Below are 19,187 nucleotides of genomic sequence, written 5' to 3'. Positions count from 1 at the left end.
ATATAACAATGGATGCTGCAAATTCGAGTTCTAGTATGGTAGATATTTATCTTTGGCATAGTTCTACCCTGGTTCGACAGTTCAAACATGCCGGTGAGTTCGAAGTGCCACATTCATTTGCCAAATACACCCTGTTAACTATTCCGTCACCATCCGAAGCGTACACTGTGTATTGACTAATTAGACACTAAGGGTAACATCTTACAATGACTAATCAGAGTAAACCTCAGACATCCTGCAGCTAATTAGTCACCTTGTGTTAGTTTAAATTTCGAACACTGGCAGTTGAAACGTATTCTAGTCCAGAGTACTTGTGAAATATTTTTCTTTACTCGTGTGGAGAAAAGATCACCAGGAAATATTCTCCAATCGCAACGAAACTTTTTGCCTGAGGCAATTTTCTGCGAAAATCTTTGGTGATCGGGAAAATGTTTCCTCGCTGGATTCTGTGTAACTATTATATATATACACGAGAGAGTCTAGTTTACAAGCATTTTGCAGTTACCTCGACGTTTTCTCCGCAAACTAAAACCAATTAGAAATGACTTTATTGGGAGAATAGAGTAAGGATAAGTCAAGAATTTTTTCTGATCTTACAATTGTGGGGACGAACAATAAAAGAAGGTATACAAAAATTGTTGAAAATTCTTTTTTCTCAAGTAATAGAAATTCATTATCGCTTGAGAGCGTAGCTGGCGCTGGGGATGAAATTCACGCTGCCTACTCGTCAGTGATTTTCATCGGCACTTCTTTTATAACCGAAACTGTGAAAAGCAATTTTTGACGCCGCATTATTCTGAAGAAAACGCAAACTTTATCATCAAAGTTTTCCGGGTCTGAATATTCTTAGGTAGACCGATTACGTTACCGCTGCTTTTCAGAGCCAAGAGGAAGTCAAAATGCCAAGAAATAATAAAAATTATCAGATATATTTAAATTGTTTTGTACTTATTTTCGGTAATAAATTCAATCGTTCTTATTTTATCGGAAAAAAAAATTAGTCAAGAGATGTTCGAACATTAATTTTCACCTTCTAGTATCAAAAGCATCTGCACACTTGGAATAAAAATTTGATATACATTTTTCAGAATGCTTGATAAACAAAAGCGGGCCATGAAGGAGCGTCAAGATTCTATTATTTTTTCGTTTTTTGAATTTGATCGTTATTTGTTGCGCTGCTTAGACTAAAACTGAGAATAAAGACGATTCGTCAAAGAGTTTTTGGTGCAAAGGAATTCCTTCTGTGGATTTTACACTTGAACGGGAAGTTACGCGGTAGGCACTTAGGTTGCGGTGATGTATTCGCAGCGTGTGTAACCAGGTGCGTAAAGGCATTTCATCGCACACGAGACCCAATTACACCTTCGGAATGGGAGGTTAGTTCGAATCAGCGAGCATGGATCTCTTATACACGGGTATTCAAAGTGCCTCGGAACTCTCGCATCTTAATATCGTACCTACAACGGTGGTGTCCCTGAAACACAAGAACAGTAAATTATAAGTGAAATTTTTTAATCGATATTATTGCACAAGTAATTATGTAACAAAGCTGACAATTATCATTAATTCGAGACATGCGAGACTTTTTTACTTTTACTGACTTGGAATTTGAAAATAAACGGTTCAAGACATCGATGATTACCGGTCTGAACTAAAATTCTAGAATTTAAAATAGCGGACGATATTGCAAATGAAACTTGATACGTGAGAGCTGAGCTTCTGAGACCGCTGATTGCAAAACCGAAGTAAAAATTTGGAAAATCCGACTCTTTTGAAAATTTCTATAAAAAATCCATAGAATCCATTAAAATCCGTTCCAAATTCCTGTGGATTCACAGGACTCCTATATCATCCTATCGGAAATTGGAATAAACCAGGTGGATTTCATGGGTCATTTTCATTAGGGGAAGGCTGACTCTTTGGATCTGCTTTGGATCTGAAACTTTTGGCTATCGAGTTCTTAGACCTAACCAGGATCCTCAGAAGCCCGCGGGTTCATCTAATTCCTAGCATTTTTGATCACCATATTGGATCCATCATTCCGATTCCCCAAATTTTGAGCTCGAATTTGTCATTCCGTAAAAACATGAAATCAGCAATTTTGAAGAAGATAGAAATGGAATTAAGAACGATTACTGATTGAAAAACTCGAGCTTTCCGAATCTCGTATAAATCAAAATCAGGGAAAAATATTTGTTTCCCAAACGGAAAAACAGCCCGCAACTTTGCTGCATTTTACCTCAAGTCTTCTGTGAAACTTCCCGCTCAATAAAACTTTGTATCCCTAGGTGCATACATATTCCGAGTGTAGTTTCGGCTGTCGATCCGGTGTTGAGGGGTAAGTTTCACAGAAAACTACCGGCAGGTACAACCTCGTAAATATAAGTGTCAGAGTTATTTCACTTGCACTTTACTTTAGTACCTTTCCTCACTTTTCACGCATAAGACGGCTTCGCTTTATGGGACACCCTGTATGCTTGGTCCCCGGTAACTATACGAGGAATTATTACATCCATGTAGGAAGACCATAACGCCACGGCCAACTCGCATTGGCTCCGGTTACGCCACGTGATAATAATTCGGCAAGTTCTAGAGGCTGTATGTCTGTATGTTCAACGAGTACGTAAGGATTAGTAGACGATATCACGCGTCCAACTACGCGATACAGGAAGGATTAGGCGGATCGTGTTCCGAAGGCAGTTTGCTCCTGTGTATAATAAACTACTATATATAATACATATACATACTATACGTGGGTGTATGTTTGCGTGTCGAGCCGCGAATCTGCGTCTAGTTTTGTTGTTCCCCCAGTTGTATTTCGCGTTAACACCCCGAGCTTTATATGCATACCACGTTCCTTGGAAGACGGAGATACCCGCCAACAAATTTTCATAATCTCGGCTATCGCGATACTGCTGTTGGCGATGATCGGGGGGATTAGGGTTGAGGCATGGTTTGTTTATTCGCTTTGGTCTAGGTCGCAAAAATTGAATTTATATTGGAAACGAATTAATAGCTAAAAATACTGTAACTGTTAGTAGCAATTATTAAAAGGTATCAAATGCCTTCGGCGTGAGGGTGAAAATTTGAAATTAGCAAGGGACTCTTGCCAAGGGTATGGACTATACCGAGATTCGAATTTTCCGCATTATCTTGAACTCTCTACAGCCAGTATAATCCTTACATCATCGTATGTAAACAAATGCAAAGCCTACAACAAGACTAGAGTGTTTCAGAAAAATCTGGGTTTTTTTTTTTTAAAGGACGTTGAAAAATCGTCAGAATATCCCTAAACAAAGGACCTGTTCAAATATGAGCCCTTAATATTATTATTTAAAGGTAGCGATTCTCAGTTTTCTATTTCCATTTAAATAACATGGGAAAATTTTTTCCTGAACTTTGGAATTTTATTACTCATTTTGAACAGTTCAATGGTTGAGGCTTGACAACTTCGAAACAGCTCGCCTTAAAATAATGATGTAATAATATAATAATAGTATAACATAAAAATAATAATGAAACAATGATGTAATATTATTTTGAACAGTTCAACGGTTGCGGCTTGATAACTTCGAAACGGCTCGCCTATTGCAAATCTTGATTCAGACCTTTTTGATAGAGCGTTTAATTTCCTACAAAAATCTGTCTTTCCTACTACTGTACAGTGACTCGTTAACCAGTAATAAAATTCCAAAGTTCAGAAAACATTTTTCCCATATTATTTAAATGGAAATATAAAATTGAAAATCGCTACCTTTAAATAATAATATTAAGAGCTCATATATTAACAGAATCTTTGTTGAGAGATACTCTGACGATTTTTTGAAAGTTCTTTGAAAAAAAGTCTTCCATTTTTTTTTAAACACTCTAATCAAGACGCAGCTTAATTTTATGTTACTTCAAAAATTCAGCCATTCATCTCTGACGATTGCTTCAAAACTAAGGTTTGAACTCATGGAACGACGAACCTCGCTATAGTAGCAGGTACGTGTCTTTGTTCATTAGAGACATATTTTCTGAATTATTAAAGACTAAAGGATGCGAAATGCGAGCAGCTGTTGACCTAGTTACTTGAGAAAACCGCTCCTGCTTTGACTGTATCGAACCATGAAAGGCGATGCGACGTCTCCTTCTCTCGGATCTTAACTCTTGCATGACTTTACACGTAGATATACATATACGTATACATTATACATACCTGTGTTCGTATTATATATACAACACTTCGAAAAACTTCTCAAGTGCTCCAATAAAAGCACGACACAGATGTATAAGAAGAAATTTCCCCTGAAGATGAAACCTCCAGTCCGATTCATGTGATCAACACTAAATTTCTTTCGTAAACTTCTTCAGATTTTTCTTTTTTTTTTTAAAGACTTCACGCATTCTTAAATCAATTTTTCTTTTTGTTTTTGTCACAAAGTGCTCATACATAAAAATTACACTAATTTCAGACACTTTTGAGTAACACGAAATATGTGGAGTTGTAGATTTAACATCCAGTAATAAAATTGGTCGTTTTAACTTAGAATACCGCTTCCATTATCCGTTAAACTAATTTTTTTTTCTCAATAATTGGTATAGTTAATAAATATCACTGATAATATTTTATTTCTTATAGATACAAGGAAATTCTTGTAAAATGAGTATCGTTACAATAACGTTTTCAATATTTATATCGGAATCGGAATAAATTCTGGTAAGAGTAACCGTTTCGCGTAATTAAAAATGTCAATATTTATTAAAACAACAAATAAAAGTGCGTTTAGTTAACTACTTTCTTTTCAGTAAAATAAGCTTCTAGTTTCAGCAAAAAAACTCATTTTTCATATTACCAACCAGAACTACATTCTTCGAATATTCTTGTCACCGAGAATGCATAGATAAGGACTTTTCACTAATCGCGATTATAAATTTCTCTCCCTTTTCGAGGCTCTACGTGACTTCTTTCCCACATTGTATGCACGTAATTCGGGTTTACATGAACAATGTACACGCACACATACCTGCCCCAGTAAACTTGATATATCCTTCGCCTCCCGATCAGCTTCATGGTGTATATGTATATATGGCTTACTCAAATTACTGTTCAAAATTGCAAACAGCCATAGCAAACAACGACTGGCCGTACATACATGAATGGGTAAACCTATATTCGCTTCTCGAATAAATACATACCTGATTATTCGACAGGGATCAACTGATTCGTTGCTATGATCCGCTCGCTGGATTAACGTGAATTTAGCTTGGTTTCATTCGATATTGCACATGAATTACGGAGGTATGATCTGCGGCTTGTTTGACATCGTTACTTTCCGCAGAAAATATCTAAAAATCATGTACTTAGTTATTTATTTGATTGGATTTTTACTGCCAAAGTACAAACTTATACCATTAAGGAGGTTTTCTGGTCTAGAAATTTGAAAAAATTGATGTTTTTCTCTTATATTTTTAAAGTTTAATCCTTTAAGAAATGAGTTTCTGAGAGGATTTTTAGAAATTCAAATTATTTTCGGAGTTACAGTTATTTTTGTGACGCGCCAACTGAACCGGGGCGGCAGGAACGAATCCTTAAACGCGTTTTTCTCGAAACGATTTTTTTCATATTCCTCTATGGTTGGAAGTACGGAATGAAAAAAAAACAATAAAGTTCTTGTAAAAAAATGGATGGTAAAAACGTTTCTTTATTTCTTTTTTATCTCACTTAGAAAAACTCCTAAAATCTATCTCGACCAGAATACTCGCTTAAGTGTAAAAATCTGTCGAAGTATCCAAAACAAAAAATCTTATCTCTGTTCAAAAAATTCCAATATGTATGTTAATCGAGCAAAAGGAACTTAATTATGTCTAACATTTACTGCGATATCTTTATATTTATACATCAGAAGTGGCATGGAGGTGTATGTATGTATTTTTATTTTTTTTATTTTGCTAAATATGGGATTTATTGGACTCTTAAAAAATCGGAGATCGGATATCGATACACCCTTAATGATATTGCATCGGTGCAGTTTCTCACAGCACATTGTTTACCCATTTTCACTGTGTTTCGGAGCGACGTATTCTGTTGACTTCGATTTACAATCATGCCTGTGTAAACGCAATACGAATGACGTGGTAACGGTGTCGAGTGAGGTTGAGTAACGTCTCTACTCGACTAGTGATTGAATGGATTGGAATACGTCTGTCGCAGCGTGACCTGATGATTATCTAACGATAAGAAACCTTCACCTGAAAGTAACACATACTTTTCGTTATACTTTCCTATCCGACTGTAGCATCCTCTTAAGATCGTTCAAATTCATCGAAGCCCCTTAAAAATCCTGAATTACGTGAAATAAATGAAAATATGTGGATTGCTAAGCATAAGAATTGTAAAAAAAAAAAAAAAAAACACCAATTATCAAGCTGCTCAAAAGTCTGAGGAAAAGATGAAAAGAAGTCAAGTATTCGCATCACATTTTCACCGAAAACGTGTTTCTATTCTACGTCATCACTGAATAAATTATTCTACCTTCAAAAAAAATTCGAGCACGCTTCACGAAGGTTTTATTTGGTTCAACGCTTGCGCTGAGCTTGAACATTTGTTGAATAGTATCGATTCGATAATGCATACATGCAACTGTAGACATCGATGCATTGCATTTAGCTGCAGTGTAATTTTCACTTTCGCACCTATCGTACACGATGAGCAATAAAATGTGATAAAATATTGTGTGAAGTTTTTGAAGCAGTTTATTTTATATCTATAATACCCTTGTTACACATTCGCAAACACCTTTGTTAATCCTAATTTTATATTATATGTAGGTATTTTCTTCGGGCTTTATTATTCCGTGATTCGTTATGAAATTTAATGAATTATGTGCGGTGGAATAATTATTAATAACGAGATTCTACTGCAGAACGTTGCAAACACAATTGAAAATCTATCTAGTGCGTAGACTGAACTAACAAGTGGCATTAGAAAAATATAAAAAGATGGACAATAATATGCGCGAAGTCTATCAGGTCGAGTTTCATTCAAAGAATATCTCCTTGACATGCACACAACAAATTTGAAATTCCAAAAGTTTCGTCTGAAGAAAATGTTAAAGTACTTTTAACTTTTGATGACTGCGTTACTTCGTTCAGATTCTAGAACTGAATTCACAATTCTCCACGATTCGTCTGGAAGAAACTTTTTTCCGCATTCTTAACGTGTCTAGTAGAAAAAAAAAGACAAAGTTTAACTTTCTTAAAAAATTTACTGTCATTGTTTATCATTCTTTTCTGATGATTTGTATCAAATAATGTATTTACAACGAGAATCAACCCTGGTTCACAAAAATTGGACAAAGCAAACGGTTTTGCGTATCGAAATAGAAAAAAAGGATGTTTGAAATCTGAATGTTTTTCTTCAACTTCATTCATACTCGCAGTTTTTTATTTCTTTCCTCTATCGAGGAATAATTCGTTTATCAAAGTTAAATTCAATCAACTCCCGACTCAAATTTTTACCACCAAACTCATCCCTCTTTTGCTTAATCCATTTTTAGATCGCGTTTCGATCTCGTATTTCGAATAAACTTTGACTTGAACTGTACGTGCCTGAGTTGAATCAATGAATGAACTCGACATGTTAAACAAGAACAACAAGAACATTTGAAGGTTCAGTTAGATTAACAGTTTTGTTCTGTAAACACAAGTAAAAACAAGGTTTCCTCCTGCGAACTGACCGGGTTTCGGGATCCCTCCCGCAGGAAGCTTTTGTTCGAATCTGTTTCCGATCGTTTTTCCCACCCTGAAAGGGTTAATTATCGGAAAGACCAGCTCAGTATCAGAAGCGGGAATCTGCATCTGGCTTTTCGTGTACCAAACACTGCAAACCCAGGTCGTTAGGCGTGATTAATTCGCGGGTGGAACCGACAGGCAGCCGGCTATTTGAAATTCGGCAAAGCAAATTTGATGCTTTTTGTTACGAAAAGTTTTCAGCGAACTGGTTTGTCCAAGTTTTTTTTATTGGGACTTATGAAATTTTTGTAAAATTATGGAAAACTCGTATGAATAATAAAATTTAATACAGTCATCGGGAAAAACTAAATTTGTAAAAATAAGCAGTAAATGAAAAGTTGAAGAGTGTTGGAAATTAAAGGAGGATAAGGAAGTTGAGTTGACGTCCTTGTTTGAAACAAGATTCTTAATATCAAATCTACTGCTTATAAAACATCTTTATTTCAAATTAAAAATTTGGACTGTCTTAATTGTGATAAAAGAAATTGCAATATCCTCAAATTCGAAAACTACAAACCTTTTATCTAGGCTGACATCAATATAATCATATATCAAATATCGATGATCACAATGACTTTATTTGAAACAAATTCTAATATTGCATTGACTACTAAAAATGGAAGAAAATCTGTTCCAATGACTTTGTAGTAAATAGTCTTCTATTCTAACGAACTTACTAGATTTGAAAATGAAGTATCGATGTCTAAATTTATCTTTTATCATTCCATTATTTCCCATTTTTTACGTTTAATATGATCTTCGTCTAGCTTACAAATCTAACAATTTGAAAAACACTCATGGAACGACGAACTCCTGATAAAAATAAAATCTGGTTATCTAAGATGAGTAAAACTTTCCACCAGGGTTACAAAGCTGGTCACGAGTCACTAGCACGGTGCGGGGGTGTTTAATTTCCGTGGTGATAAATTACTTCGTATCCTCGGCATTGCAGCCAGCTGCACGTAAGACGTTGGCACATGTTCAGGGGCTGTAATGATATAAAGTACGAGTTCGTATCTGCCGTTAAATGCACGTACCATTTCACCTCCCAAGTTCACGTTCACTTAAACCATGACTATCTAGAGGTTTCGACTGTCATGGCCACCGACTTCCTTTTGAATCGGACAGGAAAAATGCGACACCCTTGTTAACAAACTTTGAAATGGGCCGATTATTCGTGGATTTGTTTTTCAACCTGTTACAGAAGTGGAGATAAATGCCTCAGGGAGGATGATTGAGTCCAAAACAAGATACAACTTCTGACGACTCGTAGCTATGCTCTCGTGTTACATGAGGGGATGAATTGGGGATGAATTGGGGATGTATAGGAGATCGCGATTTTTAAATAACACGGGAAAATGTGTCCACGTAGTACTTGCTTTCAAAGTTTTCCAAGATCGATAATGATCGTTGGGTCTGATGGTTGGTGAACGGTTTGGCTCTTCGCCAAGATTTAAATTTCGTTATCACGACTCGTAAAATGATATTTTCAGCAATTTTTCAAAGTACCTTTGCTTGTTCGTTGTTCCCTTCGATAGTCGATTATAAGTCCTTACAAGATCTTCTTTTAGAAACTGCTCAGATATTTCTACAAGATTGTTGATGGAATTCGTAGAATTTCCAACTAGATACTCTGAAGAATGAATATTAAAAGGTCGCTCGAAAAGATCTAAAGAAATGCACCAAAAAATTGAAAAAAAATTATGAGCGACCTTTCAAAATTCAAATTTTGAACTGAAATTTTCGGAAACTTATTTTTTTTTGTCTATAAAATTATACCGTTTCGAGAAATACAATTAGCAACAAAAAAAAATCGATTTTTCACAATTTCTGACGGTTTAAAAAATGTGGAGCGACCTCTTAAAATTTTTTTTTTTAACTGTTCTTTGGAGTGGGCTCTTAAAACATCAAAAACTAACATTTTGTCACACGTGACTCTCAAAAAAAAAAAATATAGTCGGCTTTTTGCGCCACCCTAGTGTCCATCTTTGAGTCTCGTTTTCACTCCTTTCTGATCAGTATTCCCACCGGTAGAAAAACAAATTCGAAGAGGAACACCGCGCTAATGTTTCTTGTGAGACGCGACGTTCCATAGCTTAATGTGACCACGGTCTGATGGCAAGGATACCGGAACATCGCGACACCCCGAAGGTGTTCGACTAAGAGAGAAATTTCCTAGATAGCACCTTGAGCCGACTTAAGTTGGGTGTAACTTTGTAGCCGGTATGCTTTCAGCCTGCAGTATACTGCAAAAGCAGCCAACCACTTACCTGAGCCGATGCTATGTAACTTGCAGAAAGTACACTTTAACGAGGTTCGCAGAGTTCCGCCTATGCCAGGATAGGTATATCGTAGCGGGCGCCAAGGCATCGTTGGAACTAAGTTAACTTAACGAGCATGGCCTTGCCTTATTATAAAAGTCAACCTAGTCGTAGACGTTTTCACCGATCCTGCAGTTTCAAGACTCATGCGCAGCAAAACGATGGTTGTGCTGAAGTGCTAAACGCTGAAGCTCCATTCACGGAAATTAACTTTGAAATGTAGAATCGGAAGAGAAATACCAGCTTAGAAATTTGTGGGGGTTGAGATTTTCGCTTAGTTTTATTACCGAGAGCGTGCCAATATCACGACGTGAAATTATTATAGCTTTATTGTAAGGATATTATAAGTTGCAAGCAATTTTCTAAGATGCTTTAAAAGTTTATGTTTGATCGTGAGTACGAAAATGCAGATGGATAATGTCGATTTGATTTTTTAAAGAATTATGATTCAGATTAGTTATTTGTTTGGTGAAAAATTTAATTATTAGCGAGCTTTGAGCAATTTTATACTTTTCATATCATTTCAGCATCATTTTATTTTTTTTTATACTGTAATTTATACAACATTTTTATCAATATTGTAAGTACAAACTAGAGGGCTTTCAATTTTTCGGTTAAAAAAATAGGATATAACAATTTTTCGGTTAAGATTGTGAAACCTGATTAAAATACTATACATTGAAAAAATAACTAACTTTTTTCACAAACTGGAATCTAATAAATATCTAGAATCTAAAACATTGCTCGATTTACCTAAGTTTTTCCTATAACAACCGAATATTATATAACGAATTAAAAACATTTTAACACTCTTAATTTGTTGAAACTTATTAAAAAAAAAAAAAAATCTAATAAATTTGGCCAAATCGAGAAAATTTTATTCAAATTAAGCGAATATTTAGCGGATTGAAAACAACTTTATCACATAAATATTCCTTACTACATAATATTTACTTGTTGTTTGCGATGAAAAAGAAACAAAAAAGAAAAAAAAAAAAAATTCCAATACGTCTCATTCGGACCAAAGATTTAAATTATTTCTATCGAACGAACCAAATGAGTGAATAGATGTTATTTTCTATCGTCAGTTCAGGCATAAACGTAACGAGTAAATTTACCGCAGATTAAGGAGACAAGAAAAATTCGATGTATAAATTACTGCACAGCTATACCTTGAGGATATACATGCAAATAAATGATTGCATTGCATCGAATACATGAATTTCAATACGAATGATTAGCGGTTATATTCTCAATTTCCTGCATCAGTATACAATGCGGGGAATATCGTTAGCAATTACCGTTGGTATGTCAGCCATGTATAAAGAAGGCCTGAAAGGTTGTGATATTGATTGTTACAACGGCGCAAAATATATCACGATTCACGATACTGAGAGAGGCCATTGTGTCGAGATCACTTGACACTCGCGGTCTCTCATTCATTGTCAGCGAAAAATCCTTCGGCAATGACGCCTGCCTTATTTATTTCTATTTATGTATATATATATATATATAACACGTGAGACACGTCACGAATATTCTATCCTCTTGAGGCTAATATAAAAGCCGTAAACTCTGCCTGCCAAGCTGAAACGAATCTTCGTTGACCACTGGATCCTCGTAAATTGCTTCTTGCAATGCCGACGAGCAATTGAAACAATTGTTATTATCGACATTATTATAAGTTATGCAATCAGATGTTCGCGGAATATCCAATATTATTATCGAGCATTTCGCTGCAGGCGTAGATTGTTGTTGAAATTGATTTATTTTTTACTCACAAGATAATGTTGTCCGAGGACAGAGGAAGTCAATTATCATTGATTTTCATCTCGTTCTAATGATTTGATTCCGGCATCTATATTTCGATTCAATATCTAATGAGTATCTTCACTTACATTCAATTCGTCATTCCAAATCTTGACTTTAAAAAAGGTCATAAAAAAAAAAAACGCTCCAATTAAAAAAAGAATGGAAAAGAAACGTGCGAGAAAAGGCGACATTTTTTATAAATAAAATAAAAAAATCCTTGTATTTGTAAAACGAGATAAATTTTTCTATTTTCTTTTCTCTTCTCCTTCAGTTTTTCTACTATGTATAACCAGGAGAATTATGTGAAACTACTGAAACATATATTTTTAAGCAAAACGAAAGTTTTTTTGTATCATTCTGTACGATTGAATGGAAAGCAATAAACTTTTACTGTACTGTACACTCAATTTATCTTCCCATAATAGAGAAAATTTATCCGTAATGCATACTTGCAAATTCTAAATGACTTTTTCTGTTATCCAAATCATCGATTGCCTCCGTTAGCAAGTCATTTTTATCAAAATAATATACAGTAACTGATATGAAAGAACATGTCGGTTGATGTGGTTTGTATTTTCGCTTTGGAGAGTTCTTTTATAATTAAAAAAAAAAAATTTTATGTACAAGGATTGAGAATTTGCCACGTTTCATTTAAGATTCTCAAAAGTGTAACCCTAATTGGAACAACAATTTTTCAAAATTCAACGACAACTGTTAATTAATCTTGTCTCGAATACAATCCAGAGCCTAAAATTGTGCTTTCGAGTATAAAACATACAATTTTCCGCACTAAAAAACCGGTTAAAAATGCTGGAACGAATTATTATAACAAACAAACTCTTCAACAATATCCATTACATCCACACATATAGACACAGGCATAAATTGAGGTTCTCGAGGAATTTGCGAGGTTAATTGAATAAGTAATTAAAAAATACACGAGGATTATGCCTATGCCGAGGTAAAAAGCAAAGTGCAAAATAATTACGAAACAAATTCCGAGAGCTTAGACTAGAATTATAGCAGTACTAATCTGCTTCGATGGCTGTGCTGGAATCATCAGCTACGGATACCCGTAATTATTCTCTCACCTCGATTTCTGTGTTTTTTTTTTTTTTTTATTCACACCAATCTGAGCATGTATACCTATAATCACTCAATAATACTTCCTGCACGCAATCACGTGCTATATTCCTAGGCCGATAGTTACAAATAAAGCAATTATAGCGTGTATATACGATATTGTGTTATTTTTGTACGAAGAAGGAAAATGATTTTACAGAATATAGCAAATTCTAAGTACAACAAATGAACTAGAGTTAGTTAAGATTTTTTTTTTTAAATACATAAGAACAGTAATAAATATATTTTTAAAAGAAATAAGTATTTCCAGATATATCTGAATTGTGTAGACATTGAAATTGTAACAGCATTTCACGGTATTTTGATTTAGAATAATAGATTAAAAAATAATCGAGCCACCTGATAGAATTGATTAACGCAGATTAAATTTATGCACTTATCGGAATATGAACAATTATTTTGATTTTGTTTTTATTCTTCGTGAAAATCACGAAACAATTTACTCGAAACTTTGGAAGGTGTAAAGTTTTGTAAATTTCGGAACATAAAAAAAGGCTAATCAAACTAGATCTAAATTCAAAAGCGAACAGAATTTGAAAAGCTTATTAAAAATTTTTAAGGGGGAACTTCGGAGATTGAAATTTTTTTTTCGGGACACGTACTATCATAATCTAAATTTCGTTGGGAAGACTTTTTGATCACATCTTTTTTGCTCGTTTCAAAAATCAAAAACTTGATATTATAAAAATTTCACTGTAGTCCTCCCTTAAGGGGACACGTCAGTGAAACTCTAAACTTTTTCGATTTACTTGAAATTTGAACTGATAATAAAGCTTCATAAAGCAAGTAGTTTTCACTCGGTTCAAATCAGTTACATCCTACACGTGTCCAGTTATTATTTAAAATAACGTCAAAAGTGGTGTTTTTCGAAAAGCTCTTTACGGCACAATTCTCATCGTAAAAATCTAAAAAAATTCCACAACCATTATAGGAGCATAGAGAACAAAAGTTGCCATGAAAATTGCAATCCGACAATTTACCACCTAATTGTCCCAATAATTGATAAGCGGAGTGAAAACCACTTGTTTATCGAGCTTTATTGTGAGTTCAAGTTTCAAGCAAATCGAAAAAGTTTAGAATTTCACTGTCGTGTCCCCTTAAGCGAAAACACAACTTGGCTCAATTTACCCGAACTCGGTGCAGACTCGATGCACATATGCGAGATTTAAAACATGTATACAAATTGTTATTGCAGTGCTCGTTCTCAGTGAGCGAATTGATCTTAGTTACAAGTCGCTCAAGTGTGACAGATATTCTTATCGTGATATTAGAACGAGTGAAAATTGAGAGTAGGCGAGTATAATGAGGGCATCTTGACTGTCGTGCGGTGATCTTTATACGAGATGTGGAGGCCTGGTCAAGCCATTACTCTCGAGTCAACCATAAACAATATCACGTATAATCCTGCTGCATGTGTGCAACTTGTAGAGTTTTTCTTTGCCGTTACTAACATTGTCGCATAAATATGTATATATTATTTTTTTAGTGAGACGATTCTGGAATTACTATTGTTTACGTTTTCAAATCAGTTTAGCAAACTCAATGTGGTTAATTTATACAGTAAAATGAATGCATCTAGAGATATTCTAAAGATATAATTTATTCGAATGCGAACTTGATAGAAGTTTTTTTTTTCTATTTTTGTTTGTTGTTTCATCGTAAATTTTTATTACTACCGTTAAGTGAATAACAATTTTTTATAGATCGATTTATCGAATTTTCGCATTCAAAAATCCAACTACAAATTACTTGAATGTCAAATTATAATATTTTTTTATACGATCGTTAAAATACATACAAGATTTCTCGTTTTAAACAATCCACTCAAATATTTCGAAAACCAAAAGTCTAACTATAAGTGACAGATGTTTCAGACAAAAGTTGTAACGTTTAAAGGTGGAAAGAATACGAGAGTGTCAGATTTTTTTTTTTTGAAAGGGCATCAAATTCTGCATCAAAAAGTACCTGCAATACTTACCACTTAAATTTGTCAAGTTGCTACGGAAAGTTCCTTCCATATAACTTGATCCCTGAGTTTTGCATGTCAAGCAAGATTCGCAGAGGCGTGCATCTGAAATATTTTTTTCCAAGTTTTGTCTTCAACATTCTAGATTGTTGAATGAAAAAAAATTTTTGTTTTCAATGCTTCAATTTAAATTGTTATTAATTCAAAATTTTCTTATGTCAAGTAAATCTAATGTTTAATTCCAAATCGAAATAAGGAAAACTAGGAAAATTTGTTGTATAAAAAATTTGAATAAATCCAGTAAATGTGAGAAAATTTTTCATAAAAATGCCAAATTTGTGTAGTCATGTGAAGAAGAGGAAAAACCGGGTAAGATTTCCGCAAAGAATTCCGCTTGCGCGGTTAAAAATAATCTAGGAATTGCAAACACTGAACAAAACGATTATAAATATTAGCATACCTCATTCGAGCCTGATTCACGTGGAACCAGGCTGACAAAATTTTTGCCGTCGCTGGCTAACCGAGTGCGGTTTTTATACTGCAGCCGCGGTCAGAAAGGCCCGAAAAATTATTGGTGCTTTTTGATGCATCCAAAGCCCGCGGGATGGAATGATATTGAATGCTGTGTGAAGATATTCATATGTGTGTGGGTGTATGGTGTTTAAATATTCCAAGTGCCGTGGGCGTTGCTCAAGTTTGAAGAGAAACCCGGCTCGTAATAACAGCGAGAATTTTTTTCCGCTGAAATGTACGAATCATTGATTTTTTTCTTGTTTATTTCGTTCAAAATCATTTAGTTTGCAAGCCTGATTATTTCAGATTTTATTCTTGTCGTATGTAGGAACATTTTTTGTTAATTTATTTTATTTTTTTTGTCTCTTCACACTACAATTTAAACTGCTATCTCATAAAATAGATGATTTTGAAGTCAAAACTAGAGTTGGATTTCGATTTTTTTCAATTTTGTACGGAGGAATTAAAATTTTTTATACACCAGTGATTCTGACATAAATAAAATCATGAATTAATATCTCAAAAATTGAATCATAACTTATCACAAAAAAAAAAATTTTAATAATTATATTGAAATTATATTATACAAAACCTCAAATTATCGCTTGAATTTGCATAAATTTTCTCAAACTTATAATTTCTCACATGACGTGAAGAATTTTCGAATTTTTTTTTGGAAAATGGGCATTAAAAATAGTTTTGTACCCGCAACTCAGACCTAGATACTTACTTATGCCTGGAATCCGATTACAACAATTTCGAAAAGATAACGTGAATATTTTGAGATCCTTTTTTGAGGCAATTTTTTTTCTAATAAATTCTTGTTGTCATTTACGGATCAAATCCGGCGATTGTTTATAATCATTGGATGATTGATTCGTAATTATTTTGGAATGGAAAAAAAGAACCAAGAAATTGTTCTCCTTGATGGATTGTTAAAATGCGCAGTGAATTGAAATTTGTCCCAGTCAGTTCAGACGATGACGTTCAGGTAGACTTTCAAAACTCATGTTTCATTATTTTTCGTTTTTGATTTAATCGAGTTGTTGTACAAAAATTAATAGGAAATTAAAACTGGATAATCCTCAGTTTGACCAATTAAAACATAATAATTATCGAGCCCTACAACAAACGAATATATTTATGAATTGTATAATTGTTATCATTGCACTCGGAGAAATAATTACTAAAACATAATTCTGCTGACATATTAATAAACTGTTACGAACTGCATGCTGTGCCCAAAAACTGTAATTAAAAAGAAATTTTTTAGCTAGTTTTGGCTCCTACAAATCGAATTAAAAAAAATCAAGGACTTAGTTCAACTGCATTTTTTGTCACACAAGCTTCTCACGATTTGCATAAATATAAATACCTAAATCTATAAGGCATCAAAATGTTGAGGTAACAATATTCTAATCTCGGCAAAAAAATTTCTACAAAATGACAAATTTTTGTGATACGTATTACAATGTCGGTTAATTTTTTTTCGTTTTTTTTTTTATTATTTATTTTTTTTTCTATTTGGTTTGTCAAATCAATTATCCGTTATACGAGTGAGTTTATTAAAACGTTGATATCCACTTTATAAACCATATTTTCACCGTACCAGTACAATATACATTATGTCACGTCTGTTCAGCAGGTGTGACCGGTTTGACGCTTCATTGGTTCAAATATTTTCCACACACATACACATTATATCGCATATATGTATTTATCTATCCCCATGCGGCCATGTTGACAAAACCGAGTAATTAGTGATGGACGATTTTGATGAAAATACGCGGTGAATTTGTCTAATTATTGGTATACATTATATTTGATCATGTAATAATGATTTATACGTATTTAGTCAATGAAGATTTATATAATAGCTATATTTGTTTCCTTTTACGTTTTGCGATGATTTGAAAATTTGGAACAAGTAAAGACGACGAAGAAGATGCTAGAAAATAGAAATTCATTCGAAACGAAGATATGAACAAAAAAAAAAAAAAAGATGCCCCCAGAGAGATTTGAACTCTCGACCCCTGGTTTACAAGACCAGTGCTCTAACCCCTGAGCTATGGAGGCGATACAATTGCGTTCACGACGTGGCAAATATGAAATCACGATAGTCTTTTGTTTTAATTTTTCCGCATTTTCTCAAATCGAAACGTTGCTTTTGATAATAAACGAAAGAATTTGTCACATAATATTCCTTCTCTTCGGCAATTTTCTTATTCAGTAAAAATTCGCGTTACGTATACGGTGAAGTGAAATTTTTTTTCAACATATTTTAGGAGTTAATCTCTTGGTTGAAAAAAAAAAATTAACATATCGAAATTATTACAAACAAAAAGGTTTCGTTCGACGATTTTTTATGAAAGTTAGATTTTGTTGTTCGATTGTTTTATCATCCATTCAGAAATCTTGTTTTCCAGTAAATCAATTCCGTAATTTGTTATAAGTTTTGTTCATTCCTTGAATTCACTGCGGTATTTCTAAACTTTGATAACCTTTAAATGAGCTTTTCAAATATTTTAGAGATCCGAAAGTGACTTCGTAAATTCTCAAATTATTAAAAGTGATTTTTTCACAAGAATATCCTTCACAACTTAATTGTGCAATAATTATCAGACATTTATTACTAAGGATATTATTATTTGTAACGAGCAGATTTTGTTAATCATTTTTCAATACGTATATCCTTGATTGCTATTTACACAGATTGCAAAGGGCAAAAAAAAAATTTTCTAGTAATTTACATAAATAAATATTAGTTCTATACATCAGATATCAACTAAAATCTTCATTTCTTACTTGTAAAGTTTGGTTTTGATTTTTTCACATGGATAAGTAACACCAGTCGATACGAATTTTGAGTCTAGTTTCTAAATGCCAAATTTTGGTTTCTTCTGTGTGAGCAATAGAAGAAAAAATAGTTTTATTACATGAAGTTTACTTTTCTAGAAACCAGAATTATATTTCGGATTTTAAGAAAAATTATTGGTGTACTTATGTACAATGAATGTTTGAGAAAAAGGTTAAATTTTCTTCAAATCTGAAATATCGTTCTGGTTTCTAAAAAAGCAAGATTTATCTAGTTTTACAAACTAGAAAAAAAAAAAGAATTTCAAAACCTATTTTCTTTTTTATAAATTACGTGGAAGAAATAAAAATTTGATATCCAAAATACAACAGGCGTTATATATACATATAAATTCGACTCGTGTTTCAAATTCACCGAATGACAGATGCCAACCTAATCCTTCAGGAGCTCAACCGTGTCCCTAATGGGATTCTCGGTAATTTGATAGGAGTTTACATGACATGGGATTTCTGAAAGTAATTATTTACGCACACGGGTTTCAAACACGATTGACTTAATTTTATACTACACATTACGTGATGCTGAAAGTATTTAATTAATTATTAGTATTGACTAGAAAATTCTTCATTCGCCCGAAAAATTACAATTGGCATATGAAAAGGTTCTCTTTAGTAAAAAAATTTCTAGCTCAGAGAATAAGACAATTCTCTTTACCAGGAAATAGTATTTTCATAGTAAAATCGGAAAGAGTTCATTTGTTTAAATTGGACATCATGTATGCATCATATGCTTTTCACATCCTTCATAAAATACCAACTGAAACTAAAACGAGGATAAGAAAAAA

General features: G+C 33.6%; 1 protein-coding gene and 1 non-coding gene across 2 annotated transcripts in view; both read right to left on the bottom strand.

Moving 5' to 3' along the window:
• Positions 1–19,187, bottom strand: part of LOC124405424 (protein lifeguard 1-like) — a 339,693-nt gene that overhangs the window by 219,031 nt on the left and 101,475 nt on the right. The window lies entirely within an intron of this gene.
• On the bottom strand, positions 17,532–17,604 carry Trnat-ugu. Its single transcript has one exon. It is a non-coding gene; the product is annotated as a tRNA-Thr (tRNA).

The sequence above is a fragment of the Diprion similis genome, chromosome 4, assembly GCF_021155765.1.
Source record: "Diprion similis isolate iyDipSimi1 chromosome 4, iyDipSimi1.1, whole genome shotgun sequence".
Classification (NCBI taxonomy): domain Eukaryota; kingdom Metazoa; phylum Arthropoda; class Insecta; order Hymenoptera; family Diprionidae; genus Diprion; species Diprion similis.
The sequence above is the reverse complement of the archived record's forward strand: the minus strand, read 5'-3'. Positions and strand labels throughout refer to the sequence as shown.